The 18,933-nt window shown below is 39.4% G+C and overlaps 1 protein-coding gene across 1 annotated transcript in view; it reads left to right on the top strand.

Moving 5' to 3' along the window:
• CSMD1 (CUB and Sushi multiple domains 1) overlaps positions 1–18,933 on the top strand; it is a 2,028,797-nt gene that overhangs the window by 195,939 nt on the left and 1,813,925 nt on the right. The window lies entirely within an intron of this gene.

The following is an 18,933-nucleotide window of genomic DNA, read 5'->3' on the forward strand; positions in this document are numbered from 1 at the left end:
AAAAAATAGCATTTAGTAAATTATTTCCAAGAGAAATAATTTTGTAAGATATTGCTTTTGAAATATGTGCAAAATGTTTCTCTAAGTCTTTTTAGTACTTTTACTATCAGGGATGATTTAATTATCACAAGGTCCTCAATTTATGCAGCATTTGAATTAGATGTGCTAAGTTTGGCATCCTTATTAACAAACTCCTCATCAGCAGAACTTTGCTGAGTCTGGGCTGCTGAGAACTTTCTAGGTGAGCAGCCATGACTTGTCATAAAGGTCTCTTCAGAGTCAGTAAAATGAATGTCTGTGTCCCAATGAATTTCCTTTCTCCGTAAAAGAACGTTTGAGTTGTCAACCTATGTATGTATGTTTCTTCTCCTGAGCATACAAGTCAGAATTACTATTGGAAGTAAATAGTAATCCTTAGTGCTTTACTTTTTCTGTGAAAGAATATGAGCATGAACAATTCCCCAGAGCAATGAAAAACTTTGTATCCTCAAATGATAGAAGTGTTTTCTCAAAGCATTATAGATATCACTTAGCTTCAGTGTCTGGGAGACAGAAAGACAGAATAAGGAGGAGAGGAAGGGACAGAGATACTAACATTTATGATAACACCAAGTGCCTCTCCTTATTATCAGGTGATCTATTTTCCCCCTGAAAACACACACATAGGTCAAGTCCCCTACCTAAGAAATCATGTAAGTTTGCGGTTGACAGCTACGGTACTGCCTTTCATTGTTAGTCACCAGGAATGGCTAAATGTTCCAGGTCTTTTAAGGTTAAAAATGGTGAAGCCAGTCTTACTTATTTTTTATGTTCTGCTGTATTTCTAAGATAAGAGAAAAAGTTTTATATGCCATTACACAGTTAATATTTTCCATTGAGTTGCTTGAATGCCAAATTATCCAATGGTAAAAATAGATTTCTATAAGGAATTTAGATCCTTGTTAATCATACTGCATCCTGTATGGATTTAAATGTGCTGACAGAGAGCATAAAACAGGTGGGCAATAAAGGTTTGCCATTAAAAGTTAGCCTGGGGAATGCTTAGTTACTTTAAACATCACAAATGATGCTGGGACGTGTGGTGCTGAGAGACAAAATATCCTATACTAAAGGGCATTTGTGTAATTGAGAACAGCTTCTTGGCAGCACTTCTCAGAATGGCTCCTTTTAGTTCTGACCCATTGATAATAATTTGAGTCTTCCATGTAATTACTAAAGATTAGAGAACAACGGTGTAAGAGTGGTGTAAGGCACTCTACTGGAGAGTCCCTGCATGGCAGGACTGAGAATGGAGCATGGTGCATTGGCTGGAAGGGTGAGCTATCACATTCAGCCATGACGCCAGCAACAAGGATCCGAGGAGAAGGAAGAGAACGTTAAGAAAATTCCAGAAAGCTGATGAAGTCAAAGAGAGACTGATTTGATGGGCCACTGATGAATTTCAAGTAGGTATGCAAAGAATAAATGTGTCTGGAAGTAAAGTTGAGTGGTAACTTTTTAAAAAAGCAAATCACTTCATGCAAGGGGACTAGTATGTGATGTATGCAATTTTAAGAAATTGAGAACTCTTGAGGGCCATGAATTTTTATTTATGGGGGCAGTGGAGGAATATTTGCATGTTTCCTTGCTGTATTATTTTTATTTCCTTCAGGTATATATATTTAACATCTAGTTGTGTGTCTGGCTAATTGAGTTTATTTCATTAATATCTATGGGACAGAAGGGAAAGAAAAGGAAGGAAGGAAGGAAGGGAGAAAGGAAGGAAGGGAGGGAGGAAGGGAGGGAGGAAGGGGGAGGAAGGAAGGAAGGAAGGCAGGAAGAGAGAAAGGGGAAGGAGGGGGGCAGAAGGAAGGAGGAGGCAAGGAGAGAAGGGGGAAATTCTGTCAGGAAGTACAGAGGAATAAATCTTCAGAAAGATAAAATTTGAATCAGGATAGTCTTGGCTGAGAATGTCACAGGTTTTCTGGGGAGGTGGGATGTGTGGATCACCTCTGCAACAATTAGAATATAGAACACTTATGTAAACACGTACAATGAACAAGAAAGCTAGCAGGGAGAGTCTAAGTTAAGCCATCTTTGGAAATAAGAGAAGTCAACTCTTGCTCAATGCAAGCTTAAAAAAATAATAAAATAAGATAGAAAGGGTGTCCAGTAGGATATTGTAGGTCAGTGTGAGAGAAAATGAAACTAATGAGGTGAGGGATGTTCTGACTTCAGGAATAACTTGTGTTATTCGTTCATATAATGACACTGGGCCTGGCTCCTCTTCCCATTTCACACCTGATCTTTTCTTTAATATTGGTTCCTTCTGTGGGTGAGTTCAACCCTCCTATTGGCAACATGACTGCCCCGGTCCAGCTCTAGATTCCCTCAGGTTAGTTTATGGCAGAAAAGAGTGGTTCCCACACAAGCTCGAGGGATTTGATGGATAGCTTTTTCCTGAACCAAACACTGAGGCAAGGAAATTGGCTTCACTCTTTAGTTAGTCCATGGTCACATGCTTCCTTTATAGAAAATGCCAGAGTCCCACCCAGGCACATGAACTTCAGAGACACAGGGGTCAGATTCCCACAAAGAACACTAGAATACATTGTCAGGAGAAGAGAGTGGGGTGACAGGGAGGTAAGCACACAGAACCCATGCCCAGAGGTGTTAAGAAAGCCACACGGGAATGAGGAGGTCTCCCTGAGGGTCTGTAGCCAAGAAAGGGGGAAAGTCATTAGGACCCAGGGAACACTGGCCACCCAGATATTCTTTCTCTCCTAAACCTCCTTAACCCTGCAGGCCAAGTGGTCTCTCATCTGCTCCTCTCTGGGCACTTCTTTCTTCTGTCTTGTAAAATCCACACCCCAACCCATTCTCCTCTCCCTGTATCTCCCAGGTTATCAATGTACATCTGCACACAGAAAATATGTGAATATGAACTTCAATATTCTAGTGTCTAATGTCTGATAAATCCAACCTTTGGTGGAGCATCAAAGAATATTGCTTTAGGAGGACACACCTATCATTTTAGAGTATTTCTTGCAAAAAAAAAAAGCAATAATAATGAGTTGGAGAGATAAACTGTGTGTGTGTGTGTGTGTGTGTGTGTGTGTGTGTGTGTGTGTGTGTGTGTGTGTTTAGGAGAGACTTGACTCCTTCAGGTATTATAGAGGAGTGACGGCTAATCTCAAATTGACTCAAACAATATGATGGTCAATATCTTGCAAATGTTGATTAAATCGAATCCCTTGGGGTAAAGAGTTTATGTAACTCTCTAATCATATCATTGGTTTGCTCTAGAATGATCACTTCAGATCTTAAAGCTTTCAAGTTTTAACTAAAAATAAAATACCCCATTTACCTAACTAGATCTTTCAAAGGCAATTGTGTGTCACATGCACAAAGCTGGTGTATGTCTCTGCAGGATTCCTGTGAGTAAGGACAGGGGTACAAATGAAGGATACAACACTAGGCAGCTTCCCTGGAGCGAGTGTCCATATGCCAGGACAAGAGCTGCAGAGTAATGTGGCTCATAAGTATTCTGCCTATGGGACTGAGGGCTTGTCTTGAGCTTCCTTTCTTGTACTTTGCATGTATGTGGCAATGCATTTGAAGTCCCATTGAAATCTTGTGCTTTTACCTTCAATTTCTAGGATGACTTAGAATCTAGATCTCTAAGACACCAACACTGTATCTCAGGTGCCAGATCAAAGCATCTTCTCCCCTGCTCTCTCTCTCTCACTTTTATCATTGATATCCTGAGGAGGGCAAAAGAGAATTTTAACTATCATATGAACCCTCCTCTTCCCCCCACCTCCAGCTTTCCCCAAAGTCCATTCTTTCTGGACTTTTTCCTTGATTTTAGTTATGGGTGTCACTGCTGTATTAATGCAGTGGGTAGATGCTGAAGATGAGGTCGTCGTGCTTCAGTTTGAGGTTCATGCTAGACTCTTAGGTGCGTGCTGGTGGCCACAGCCAGGACTATAATGTCTAAGTACAGAGGAATTTGCAAAGGACCACTGTACTATAGATATTGCCCTGAATTATCCTTCTGGAAGTCAGGTTTTACTGAATACAATCATGCCAACATATGTTTATACATTAGGTATTATTATTCCACTTAAATATTTACCTTCCTGTAGCCTATATTTCAAGTTCAGTGGAGCAACAAGTAAACTGAACATTGATATTAAAAATAAAACTTTAAAACTTCCAAAGATGGGGTGCCTGGGTGGCTCAGTTGGTGAAGCATCTGCTTTCAGCTCAGGTCATGATCTCAGGATCCTGGGATTGAGTCCCACATCTGGCTCCCTGCTCAGTCGGGAGCCTGCTTCTCCCTCTCCCTCTCTGCACTCTTTCTCTCGCTCTCTCTCAAATAAAAAAAAAAATATTTAAAACTTCCAAAGATAGAATATCCTTCCTTACTCGGTTGAACCATATATATTTGCCATATTTGTTAGTCAAACAAAGTTGAGTATTGACTATTATTTTATGATATAGCTTAATGTTTTCCCTCAAAATTCCCATAGCATTTTTGCCTTCTAGAATTCTCTGGACACTCACAAGTAACCATGGGTTTCTTTTCCTTACTAACACTTAACCTCTATTGAAGTATACATGAAGGCAATGTTAGAAGCACCTTTTAGGATACATCTTTAGGGCATATTTTTCTCTGGAAGAACAGATCTGATGGCTAGTACTGAGTTTTGTTACTTGGGCAGGACTGAAAGATAAAGAAATGTTCAAAGATATTAAGAAATGTAGATTTATTTTCAATAAACAAAATAGCAAGGACCCAAATGGTATCTCTTGCCAAATTATATTGGGATTTATAGAGTAAGAGTAATTACTTTAAAAATAATGTGCTATGTGAATAATGTTATCAGCATTACCGACCATCAATCTTTATCTTAATTATAGAGGACCATCAATAAGCAAATTCTAGAATACAGTAAATTCTGGCAGCCAGCTACTATGCCAGAATTCAACAATGCAACACCAACTAGCTAACACCGGAATGAGGTAAATGGTTGATTCCCAAACCCAAGTGCTATGAGCAGAATCCCTGGTGATAGAGCCTGGATATAGGCAGTTACAATCATTTGGGAAACATGGGATTAGCATTTGTCAAATGCAACCCAGGTGCCACATATTAAAATGTGTTATACTGTAAGCTCTATACATACATTTTACTATCAATTCCAGACATGAGGCTAGGTGCAAAAAAGGTTCAAGGCAAGACAAGTACAAAGAAGTAGAGCTAAAATTCACATTTAATTGCCTGTGACTTGCTGCTTCCAAACTACAAACTTTGTGGTTTATTTATTATTTTTTTATTTTTTTATTTTTTAAGATTTTTTATTTATTTATTTGATAGAGAGACCCAGGGAGAGAGGGAACACAAGCAGGGGGAGTGGGAGAGGGAGAAGCAGGCTCCCTGGACAAGGGGCTCAATCCCAGGACCCCGGGATCACGACCTGAGCCAAAGGCAGATGCTCAACGACTGAGCCACCCAGGTGACCCCAAACTTTGTGGCTTATACTGGGTATGGTAAAGCCCAGAGTAAATATTGTCATAAGGTATATGAACCTCAGTGACAGGATAGAACTGAGACATCCTTACAGTAACACAAATAATAGGAATTGAATATCTACTTTGTACCGAGCCTTAGTCTAAGCTTGTTACATGTTATTCCATATTTCAGTGAATTTTTGCAAGAATCCTGTGAGCTGGCATTCTTATGAACACCTTTTCCAGGTGATGATTCTGAAGCACCGAGAGGTTAAGAGAGTAATTTTTAAGTCAAGGCGTCAGATCAGACCCAGGCAGCCGGACTGCGGAGCTGACCCACCAACCGTTTCGTTCCACGGCCACCTTTCCTCAATCTGTATCCCACAACCCCTCCCTTTGCCAGATGCAGGGCTTCTTAGATTCTGCCAGTCCAGCACCTGGGAGCTCCTTCTAGGTGTTACTGTGAAGCCAGGAGAGGTGTACGGAGAATTTCTATGGTATAGTTTACAACATTTATACAGCATTTCAAATACAACGTCATGTTAGGTGAAACGTGATATCTCCCATGGTGATGTGGGGGGAAACCAGACCCAGAATCCCTTGGCTCTCCAATTAGAAGGGAGAACATCTCTCTCCATGTCACGTGACCACATGTTGGCCACATCAACAGCAGCGGGGACCTTGGGATTCTGCTCAGCTCTCCTCGTTCCTGTCACATTGGATAAAGTCTCATCAAATTAGGGAATCCTACAGCAAATCAACAAAGGTTTAATGAGTAAATTCAAGGAGGTATCAAAACAGCGAGATTTTATTACTTTTGCTAGTCAAGGGCAGTATGTCATGGAATTTTGGATAAAGAAGATGTGGTATATATACACAATGGAATATTATGCAGCCATCAAAAGGAATGAGATCTTGCCATTTGCAATGACGTGGATGGAACTGGAGGGTGTTGTGCTTAGTGAAATAAGTCAATCAGAGAAAGACATGTATCATATGACCTCACTGATATGAGGAATTCTTAATCTCAGGAACAAACTGAGGGTTGCTGGAGTGGTCGGGGGTTGGAGGGATGGGGTGGCTGGGTGATAGACATTGGGTAGGGTATGTGCTATGGTGAGCGCTGTGAATTGTGCAAGACTGTTGAATCACAGATCTGTACTTCTGAAACAAATAACGCAACATATTTTAAGAAAAAAGAAAAAGAAGAAGATAGCAGGAGAGGAAGAATAAAGGGGAGTAAGTCAGAGGGGGAGAGGAACCAGGAGAGATGATGGACTCTGAAAAACAAACTGAGGTTTCTAGAGGGGAGGAGGGTGGGGGGATGGGTTAGCCTGGTGATGGGTATTGAGGAGGGCACGTTCTGCATGGAGCACTGGGTGTTATGAACAAACAATGAATCATGGAACACTGCACCAAAAACTAATGATGTAATATATGGTGATTAACATAACAATAAAAAATTTAAAAAAATTTTCATGCTTTTAATTTTACTAACATTAGAGAAAGAATTGGGACATATATACAATACACAAAAGACACTATAATGCTATATAGAAGACATTGCCTTAAGAAACATTAAGATAAAAGCATCTCTTAAATGGAGTACTACCTAAGCGCATTTTCTTTTTACTGCTTCCCATTTCATTGAAAGAATTGCTCTTTTCTTGTAATTATCTTGTGTGATATGAATTGTATAGACCTCAGTCTTTGAGGATAAATTGCCAAATCTAGGCATGCTTCCTGGTTTAGGGAAAAGATTGTTTACAGATGAGAAAAATGAAGTACACTATCCTATTTTTAATGTCTTCTCCTGTTTGGAAGAAAAGCAGATAGAGCAAGATCTCTTAAAAGAACATACTCTATACTGGGTTCAGGCTCAAATCAGAAAGAGACCCAAATATTATCGTAATAATACGGATGCCTCAACTGCTCTAAACTGCTGTATTTTAAATGTTGTCTAAAGATAAGTATCTTGCCTAACAGCAAAACAGAACAACAAAAAACCCCCCCCCAAAAAAAACACACAAAAAAACTACCAACCATCAATTTCTGTCTCATTGCTAATAAAATAAAAGGAGGTGTCTGTGATATTAAACAGAAAACCAGCAGGAGCATAATGAAAGTGTTAGATTCCTAATCAGAAGTGATATTTATTAATTTACTTAACAAATGCGTCCTCAGCAACCAACATTCTAATCTAAAATTTTGTGGCCATATTCATTTTTTCAAATGAATGGGATTCTGGGAGTGTTTACTTTCTAGAACAAAGAACGAAGAAAGAAAAACAGAAGTAAATCCTAAGTAGGTATTTTTTAACTCCTAAGTGAATTGGTTTGGTGAAATAGAACCCTTGCTTAAAAGCATGATGGTGGAAGGGGCGAGTTGTCTGGGTTTAGGGGCGGTTGCTAACACCCATTTTCAGAAGCAAATGGACTGTTTACTTTTCTCCTATCCCATACTTCCCAAGCATAAAGTCTATCTTATTAATATTTGCATAATTCTATCTATATAAAAGTGTTGGCAGTTCTTTCTGCCTCTCAGATCTGCCCTGTCACTGTCCTATAAGCCACTTTAAACTGCCTACGACATAGTACTCCTTTGGCAGAATTGTTGGGCATTTTCTTTAATTTAGGAGAATGAGGAAAAGTCTGACTACTGGTGTTTGTCAGTGTTGGGTTTTAAATCCAGGCCTTGCTGTGTCTAGGCATCCCAGACAAGATCCTTAATCATTGTCAGGTGCCAGTTTCCCATTTATAAAATCAGGTCATTGACGTCCTGCTCTTAGAATTTCTCTGAGAATTAAAGGGCTGTAATCATGTCTAATGAACGGGTATGGAGGACATACTCAATAAAGGATGATCCTTCCTCCATTTCCCCTTTGTTTGTGACACCAATTTATGTTTTCCTCTGAAAGCATAAATGTGTCTGTCCGAGTGGTAACAAAGGAATGCAGGCTGAGTGAGCCAGGACCCACGAATGTGGACGGTTTTGTCCAAGAGGCACGGGCTGAGGAGAGAGACAGGGCTCATTCAGTCCCCCAGACAACCTAGATCTGGTGATGGTCGGCGTGGAAGGACTCTCTAAATCTTCCCTCCAGCTCCAGAGCTTCAAAACAACATAGGTAGCACAGTGGGGGGAACTTTTGGCCCCTGATATCCTTTGGTCCCTCCCTCTGAGCTGCGTTACACCTTAAACACCAACTCCTTTCCTCTCCAGGGTGAATTACACAAATTACCATCACACTCCGGATGTTTCCACCCACACTTTGCTCACAGTGGCCAACCCAGAGTGTGTGGTTACAGAAATCACCCATGCCAAGGCTTCCGTCTCCGTAACTCGTTTCTACGACCTTCAGTGAGCAGCTGGATGGGCCAGGCTAGAGTGGGAGCCATGTTCAACAGTGGTTCTAGAAGCTCTTTCTTCTCTTTCCATGTGGTTTGAAAAACCTCATGAAGGAAGATGGAAAGCACAGATGATCTCTCGAGATCCGTTCTTGCCTGGTGGTTATATAAATATCCACTTCTCATAATTCTATGCCCAGAATTGATTTGGGAATTTCCAATATTGGCTAAAACTTGAGGACTTCCATTTCAGTGTTGAATATTTTATACTTAGGAGCCGAATTTAGTCATCTTTACAAACATAAATTTCAGATGCTGTCAGGATGAGATCCGAACAAGAGCTGGAGAAGGACCTTAATAATTTTAGTTTTAATGACATCGCATCTTTCTAGTCTCCCTGCCAACCAAGCACACTTTGCTTGGGTTCTTCTTTTCACATTAGCTGAAGAGAGCAGTGTGGTTAAGATTTTTCCAGATAGGTCTTCATCTAAATCTAATATTAAGATACAAACACTTAAACTTTGTTCTATTCTACTAGGTCACTTTGAATGTAAAAAAAAAAAAAAAAAGAATCCCTCTTTTTCAATAGAGGCATAACAAATATTGAAAATAAGTGATGAGAAAAAGAAAGTGTAAGGGAAAATAAAATTCTTATAAAGGAGAAAAATGTCCCCTAGAAAAGGCAAAAGATTAAAAAGTCAAAGGGAACAGCCTCCTGTGATCAACCATAGATCCTTGACCTTTGCCACAAGAGTTAGCTGTCACAAATTTCAATGAAATTATTATTTTAGCCACTATTCATAGATTTAAAAAGAATCCACTGGACTATTGGATTTCTTTCTTCCTTTTGTTATTGTTTCTGTTATAATGTAACACAGTCCATTAAACTACCCTGCAGGAAGAATGTTCAAGAACAAAATGCTATCTCCTTTAATATTTGAATTAGGAACTGAACATTTGCTGATAGGAGAGAGAGGTAAAGCATGTTAGCTCGTGCTTGACTTCTATGTATTACGGTCTATCGACCGCAATGCTCAAAAAACTCACAGACAGCGCCCCCTTTGGAAGAACAAACATGCACCCAAAAACACAAACCTGATCATGTAACTGATACTATCTATGTGCATTGAACTGTCTTCTAGGAGAAATCAAGACCTAGAGAACCAAGTCCTATGACAGTCCTTCAAAATGGATCATGTCATGTATCATAAAACTTTCTAGGCTCATTGTTTTTTATTGAAAAAGCTTAAGCACTTTCTAAATGTGATTTCGTGGACCATGTCAAAATGCTTATAACCAGGAACCTGGGTGACTGGTATTAACTAGAAAATGATATAGCTAAATTCTCTGCCTTTCCACATTTTTTCATTCCAAATTAAAGATGAAATGCTCATCTGCAAAAGTATGAGTCACAGAAGAGCTACATTGTACAAAAATATACAGTAAAAATAGCTGTACATGCAGAGTTTATTTTCAACATCTACTAAAAAAATGAGATGTAGGTGTTTCTAAGCTCAGTAGTGCAAAGCTAAAATGTCTTAGAATATACTTATGGTTTAATTATAGATAGACAAAAATCTACAATTCTAATCCTCAAGTGAGATTTCTTTAAACTGAAAATGTTCAAAATTTTATATGCAAGGAAAATGAAGCACTAATGTCTTTTTGAAGAGTATGGCCTGGTTGTTGGTGGTATTGGGATTGGAAGATTGGAATTCCATGGGCGGCAAGAATGGACTGAGACAGGCAGTGCTCACAGGCGAGAGTGGAACCTTAACAGTGTGGAGCCAGAGATTATTTTGCTGTTGTATGTATGTTTTCTTAAAGACCTTGTATATTATTTTTGATATTTTTAAAATTTTTTATTAAGACTTTTTTAGAGCAGTTTCAGGTTTCGAAGAATTGAGAAAAATATGCAGATATTTCCCATAGAGTTCCACAGCCTCTTCTATTATCAACATTCCCCACCCAATGGTGCATTTGTTATAATTGATGAATTTATATTAGCACAGCATTATCACCCAAAGTTAATAGTTTACACTAGGGTTTACTTTTACTGTTGTATATTCTATAGGTTTGGAGAAATACATCCATCATTGTGGTATCAGAGTGTTTTCACTGCCCTAAAAACCCTCTGTGCTCCACCTGTTCATCCCTCCCTCCCCTCTAACTCCTGGCAACCACTGATCTTTTTACTTTGTCCATAGTTTTGCCTTTTCCAGAAAGTCATGGAGTTGGAATCATGTAGTATGTAGGCTTTTCAGACTGGTTTCTTTCATTTAGTAATACGCATTTAAAGTTCTTCCATGTCCTGTCATGGCTCGATAGCTCATTTCTTTGTAGCACTGAATAATACCCATTGTCTGGATCGACCACAGTGTACTTATCCATCCACCTACCGAAGGACATCTTGGTTGCTTCCAAGTTTGGGCAATTATGACGAATACAGCTTACTATAAACATCTATGCGCAGGCTTTCTGTGGACATAAGCATTTGGCTCCTTTGGGTAAATACTGAACAGCATGGTTGCTGGATGGTATACTAAAAGTATACTCAGTTTTGTAGGAAACCATGTGATTGCCATCCCAAGTGGCTGATGAACATGTTTACATCTTGGTTTCCGTTAACTAGCTTAACTTCTGCTAGAGTCACTCAGCATTGCAATGCTTGATATGTGAACTATATATGGGAATCATTGTCAAACATGCTTTACTGGTCTACGTGAGGAGAATGCATGTTAGTTATTCTTCAAGTATTAATTACTGTGATGAATAATGGTTATCCTATTGTAAGCATGGGTAATATGCCAAGAAATTTGCATGCCTGCTCTCTTACAACACCACTTCAAGAACAATATCCTTTTACAGTTGAATGAATTGAGGACATTTGATTAAGTACAGGGCCACAAATTAATGAACAAAAAGAGCCTCAATTTGAAATAAGATCTATCTGGCCCACCAAACTGGATTTCCTTTTCCTTATTGAACTTATTGTTAATTCTCTTCTTCGTGTGACCTCTTTCTAAAAGGCTTGCCTCTGGGATCACGTTGTTGTCTTCATGCTAAACATGAATTAAAGTGATAATCGGTTTTCTGTAAACTTAGAAATATGCTCTCTTGGATGGAACAACAGAAAAGATAACTGACTACAGAAGACAGAGATCTAGAAAGAGGCCATGTACCATAACTGGTTGAGAATAGTTTCTGAGACCAAATATTTTTGGAGGGGTGGTTGTTGTTTTTATGACGCTAGCCTATACCAGGAGAAAATTCTCTTTTCCTGCTTGACCACTGTGCCTCGCCACACATCACCTTTCAGTCTGCCTTTTTTTTTTTTTTTTTCTTCCTTGGGGAGATATAATCCCTGGGTTGGGTGAAGAGCACAGTCACTCTTATAGGATTTGGGGTAATGGTAGCACCCTTGACTGGAGGCACAGGTATGACTGGGAGGTAAGAATGTGTCTTAACAGAAAGGGAGAGCACAGCAAAGGGAAATCAGGTTTGGTAGCTGGAGACTCTAACTGTAGGTGGTAGGCACCCTATGTAGGGTAAGAGGCTATTCTTTTTTTTTAAATGTTTTATTTATTCATAAGAGTCAGAGAGAGAGAGAGAGAGAGAGAGAGAGAGGCAGAGGCAGAGAAAGAAGCAGCCTCCCCATCTAGCAGGGAGCCTGATGCGGGACTCAATCCCGGGACCCTGGGATCGTGACCTGAGCCGAAGGCAGATGCTTAACTATCTGAGCCACCCAGGTGCCTCTTTTGAGTGAGGAGTAATAACAAGAATAGGCCCTGACTTAAGTCTTAAAATGACTTGTATTAAAAAAAAAAATAGAACAGGTCTTGGCCATGACAGATCAAAGCCAAAGTCCTTTCTTCCTTCCCCAGTATTAAAGATCTATGAACAGAAGCAACAAATATTAGTAGCAGAATAAGTACTTTGAGTTCCAGAGCATCGGGCTAGGGCTGGTGATATTTAAATTTTTCCTATTTCAGGTCATAATCAGTTATAGATAATGTAGTAGAGCCAAAGGCCCAGTTTGGTAGGGCTGCAGAGGATGGGGCTCACAGAATGCATGTGTCTGCTTCTCTGCAGGGTAGACATAAACATGGATCTTTTATTGGCTTTTTCTGTGTATAATTCCCTATTGTAAACCCACTAGGTGGTTAAAGATGCTGAATGTCTGGTCAATTATCCTGTGAGTCTTTGGCTAGAGTAAATGTTTGAGAAATATTATGCACATGTGTATCGTATTCAATAGACAATCTTGAGTAAAGGCCCGATGAGGGCCAAGGATTGAATCACTTTTTGCATCCATTGGTGCTAACAGGGAAGAGTAAAGGATGTTGGCTTAAAAGGCAAGAGGTTCCTTAACAATGGTTAGAGGAAGTCAGATGTATTTATTTTCTTATTGAAAAAAAAAAAAGAATAGAAAAAACAATAGCCCAGAGGGATGAGCCAGGGGAACAATATTCTGTGCTGTTTGGAAGTGGAAGATGCAGACTCGTTGGCTTCCGAGCCATGGAAACCCCCAGGGTCGTCCTTGCTGAAAGGCTCTGGCATCGGCAAATCTCAATTAACAGGATTTATTTCTTATTTACACTTTCCTTTGGTTTTATACATTCACGTCTGGATTTTCTCAGTGATGAAATGTTGCAATGGAGACTATTTATAACAATGCTCAACCCGGCTTGCCAGAGAAGCCTGAAAATACTGCTAGAGTCATGTTGCTAATGCTGCCTGTGTTTCTGCGAACTTAACATGATATCCGTTTTGTTCTTGACATTTATAACCCTCGCGTAATGGGCCTTCTTTGTAACTGGATCAGGTTAGGACTATGGATAGGGAAATAAGGGAGAATAAATTAATGAGCTTCCCTAAATGTATGTTCTGGTGAGTTTTGTCTTCCTGACTAGTAATGCTTCCTTTCTCGTAGTAATTAATGCTTCATGAGGCGTATGAGTTCTTCTATGAAAATTGTCCTGTGAGCCAGCTTGAGTCGGTTGCACTTGACTTTGTAAAAAATAAAAATGATTCTTCGATTAAAATATTGGTAAACCCTGCAGGACTATAGAAATGTAAGGGATGCAAAAGTAATGTCAGGGGAGGCTGAACTACTTTAAAATAAAATATTAAGAAGATCAGTTAGCATATATTTGCCACTACTGGAAAATATTTTAAACATAGGACTTTAGTTAATTCCTTAAAAAGGGCACTGAAAATTCTAAATAATGAAAACACTTTTGAAGTGACCACCGAGCCTCTGGTAGTGACTTTATGTGTGTGTATTGGTGTCAATCCATCAGATATAGTAAAGAAAAATATCAGTCTGGCTATTGCATACCTATACCATGATATACACATATATAAATGCACTCTAAACTTTATAACATAGTACTAAGGTTACTTAAAATCTCACATGAAAATCATGTGTCTTCCAAATATTCTGAAATTTACTAACCGATTCTTTTCCCACATAAAACCCCACTTTATAACAGTCCCTAAAAGTAGATACTGTCTAAATGCTGATTAGTACACCTATTTTGCAACAGAAGTAGCCTAAATAAAGTGCCCAAGATTTTCTTAGACAAACCGCAGTGGGAGCTTTCAATGCCAAAGAGTGTCCTAAGGTTGGTGCAGTCCCATACAAAGATCCCAGGATTGCACCGTGCCACTCCTGGTCTTTGGGATCTAGATATAGATCTTTCCCAGAAAGGCCAGAGGGTCAAAAACAGTGACAAGAGGGATACCTGCTCATCTTCTCCCTCTCAGAGAATTTTCAGGATCGTCTTCCTGGCAGGAAATATTATTGATGCGTAAAATTATGGTTTGCTACCTGCTCAGCCTGTGCCAATTTCTGTGCTAAGTCCTTTGCATACATTATTTCCTAAGACAGAAAATAAGTAGAAATGATGAGCACTCCAGGGAGCTGCAGGAGCATCAATATGAATGTATCAAAAGGTTTAAGAAAAAAAAAACAAAACCAGAATCAAGATTTTGGAAGCATAAAAGAATTGAAGAATTGGAAGCCACCTACGGTATCATCAAAATGGCTCGGGGCTTTTTATTTGCAAAAGCAGATGATCAGCCTGTGAGCCATGGCTTGCCGAAACTTGATCTAGATTATTCCTTAATGATAGCAAGTGAGAATATTAATGCTCATAATTTTAATAATGTGATGACAATTTCATAATGAGATATGTATTTCATATTTAGTACCTATTTATATTTATTTATAAATAAAACTTATTTATATTTATTTATATATAAAATGTATTTTATAGTTATATACTGGGTACACTAAATTTTAAACATAATTAATATAGGCAATAGATTTGAGTGTTAACCTTGCATGGCCACTGGAACAGGAACGTATTAGAACTTACCATTATGAAACCAAAAGTGAAGCTTTGTGATGTTTGTCACAGTTCCTGCAACCGTATTATGGAGGAGAGCCCTTTGCAGTGAAACAGGTTAGTTTTTTGCGGGACTAGAGATACTAATAAGGGTGTCAGGACTGCCCTTACTTGAGACTCGGGAACACAAAGCTAAAAGACCACATAATTCCCTGCTTTGTTTTACTCTGACTTCCTCTTATGTGTATGTGTGTGTGTTGCGTTTATGAAATAAACACAAATATACACACAGTATTTTAGAAAAAAAGCTCTCTTTTCTTAGGAGAGAGAGTGCACACAGGAGACGGGGTGGGGGAGGAAGAGAGAGAAAGAGAGAATCCCAAGCTCCCCCTCCAGCCCAAGCCCAACCCAGGGCTCAATCTCACCACCCTGAAATCATGACCTGAGCCAAATCAAGAGTCATTTGCTTAACTGACTGATCCACCCAGGCACCCCTAGAAGAAAGCCTTCTAAGAGTTGTATGAATTAGGATAAGTTCCTGCTGTGAGTCTAGGATTAGTTGATAAAAAATAAAAGCACTCACTTCTGTGTTTAGGATTTTTTACAAATGTTTTGTTTCAAGAATACAGTTGTTTGGAAGTCTTTTATTTTTAATTCTGATTTTATTGTAACAGGCTTTCAGCACATCTATCCCTAACAACTGTAAGCTTATGGGTAGTGCTGTTTGGGAGATCCTCTCCCCAACGGCTTCCCACTCACTCCATCATTACCCAGCTCAGACACAGACAGCTCATCCACCCAAGACACTCTCTCATTTACCAGACCCAGTTTTCTGGTTTTATCCACCTGCTGAGTCAATTAGGCTTAATTGTTTCTTTCACTGCCTTGACTCAGGCTCCTGGGAGATGCTCTGTTTTTCAGTACGGTTTAGCTCTCTTTGGTAAAATAACAACCACAAGGTAAAACAGAAAGTTTGAATCAACTCTTTTTAATTATCCATCTTGACATGAATAGAGAGTCTGGCAGCATCATTATGAAGGGCCAATCTTAATAAAATGACTTCAGTTTAAGATTCAGGCTGGAGTGAACCAGATACAACACAAAAAAATCACTAGGTAGAAATCAGTCACATGTTTTAAAAGGATAAACTAAATTTATATTGATAAACAACTGCGAGCTTGTAAAGTGCTTTTTACAAACACCAATGATTTTAGTCTTCTTGGTAACTTTGTGAAAGAAGTGTTACTATCTCGTGTTAACAATGAAGAGAAGCAGAAAATAGTAAGGTGATATGAGGAAGTTGTGGAATTAGCAATTGGTCAAAGAATAGAACTAAGATCGAAATCGTCTGAATCTAAATGAAAAGTACTTGTACCTCCACAACTGTTTCCAAAATATCTTCAGCCTAGCCTCGTGTCATGTGTGACATTTTGCAATAAACTTAGAATGGAGTTCAGTCGGTGTTCTCTGTTTACCCAGACTTGCCCATCGGATACAAGAATCTTGATTTTTATCACATAGCAACCACCTATTTCCTAGGTGGCACCTGGATGTACCATTTAACTTGGGGGTTTATGCAGAAGTTGAGCAAGTCAGCCTATGACACAAATTCACAGAAATATGGTGGCACCTTTCAGAAGGGGACCCTGAGACTTACTCAGGCCAGGTCTAACCATCCGTTTGCATTCCCTGAGCCCCAGAATTGTCTGTTATAAAATAAAGATCATAATAATTCACTGGGGATGCCATAAAGATGATCAGAGTAGAGTATATAAATGAGCAGCACTGTGAAGCAGTTAAAAAATATTAATAATACTATAACATTTTGCTTGCTGCTCATTTAAATTTTCAGGAAGGCTTTGAAAGTAAGTGTAGGGTTCTGCTTCTGAAGGCATTCCCAGAAAGACTTGCTGGTGTGCCTATGGCAACAGGCTTTCTTCTGATCCAGTGTGCTCCTCTCCCTTCCTCTGCATCTTGGTCTTCTGATCTTTTGTCCTTGATTGTCCTAGCACCTAGCTCACACTTCCTGAAATCTGAGGTCTAAGTATTTATTTCATAGAATGACCACAGCTGTAAATTCTCAGTGTTTGAAGTGCTGGAGTTTTGTCAACGTGTTCCTGAGGATGCTCTGGATCCCTGTACCCATGATGCCCTGTTTAATGCAGGCTGTTGACTGCAAATGTGTTTACTAGTCCACCAATGGCTCTGATAGTTCGCCTCTCTCTAATTGTCTTCCCTCAACCTGTATTATTCATTCTATGCTATGTTAGATTTGTGGGTTGTCATCATACCCAAATTAGATGGAATTTTTTTTAAATTTTTTATTGTTATGTTAATCACCATATATTACATCATTAGTTTTTGATGTAGTGTTCCATGATTCATTGTTTGTGCAAAACACCCAGTGCTCCACGCAGAATGTGCCCTCCTCAATACCCATCACCAGGCTAACCCATCCCCCTACCCTCCTCCCCTCTAGAACCCTCAGTTTGTTTCTCAGAGTCCATCATCTCTCATGGTTCGTCTCCCCCTCCGACTTACTCCCCTATATTCTTCCCCTCCTGCTATCTTCTTCTTTTTCTTTTTTCTTAATATATGTTGCATTATTTGTTTCAGAAGTACAGAGCTGTGATTCAACAGTCTTGCAAAATTCACAGCGCTCACCATAGCACATACCCTACCCGATGTCTATCACCCAGCCACCCCATCCCTCCCACCCCCCACCACTCCAGCAACACTCAGTTTGTTTCCTGAGATTAAGAATTCCTCATATCAGTGAGGTCATATGATACATGTCTTTCTCTGATTGACTTATTTCACTCAGCACAACACCCTCCAGTTCCATCCACGTCGTTGCAAATGGCAAGATCTCATTCTTTTGATGGCTGCATAATATTCCATTGTGTATACATACCACATCTTCTTTATCCATTCATCTGTCGATGGACATCTTGGCTCTTTCCACAGTTTGGCTATTGTAGACATTGCTGCTATAAACATTGGGTGCACGTACCCCTTCGGTTCCCTACATTTGTATCTTTGTGGTAAATACCCAGTAGTGCAATTGCTAGATCCTATGGTATCTCTATTTTCAACTGTTTGAGGAACCTCCATACTGTTTTCCAGAGTGGTTGCACCAGCTTGCATTCCCACCAACAGTGTAGGAGGGTTCCCCTTTCTCCACATCCCCGCCAACATCTGTCGTTTCCTGACTTGTTAATTTGAGCCATTCTGACTGGTGTGAGGTGGTATCTCATTGAGGTTTTGATTTGGATTTCCCTGATGCTGAGTGATGTGGAGCACTTTTTCATGTGTCTGTTGGCCATTTGGATGTCTTCTTTGGAAAAATGTCTGTTCATGTCTTCTGCCCATTTCTTGATTGGATTATTTGTTCTTTGGGTGTTGAGTTTGATAAGTTCTTTATACATTTTGGATACTAGCCCTTTATCTGATATGTCATTTGCAAATATTTTCTCCCATTCTGTTGGTTGTCTTTGGTTTTGTGGACTGTTTCTTTTGCTGTGCAAAAGCTTTTTATCTTTTGAAATCCCAATAGTTCATTTTTGCCCTTGCTTCCCTTGCCTTTGGCAATGTTTCTAGGAAGAAGTTGCTGTGGCTGAGGTCGAAGAGGTTGCTACCTGTGTTCTCCTTTAGGATTTTGATGGACTCCTGTCTCACATTTAGGTCTTTCAACCATTTGGAGTCTATTTTTTATGTGGTGTAAGGAAATGGTCCAGTTA

This window comes from Zalophus californianus, chromosome 2 (genome assembly GCF_009762305.2).
Source record: "Zalophus californianus isolate mZalCal1 chromosome 2, mZalCal1.pri.v2, whole genome shotgun sequence".
Lineage (NCBI taxonomy): Eukaryota > Metazoa > Chordata > Mammalia > Carnivora > Otariidae > Zalophus > Zalophus californianus.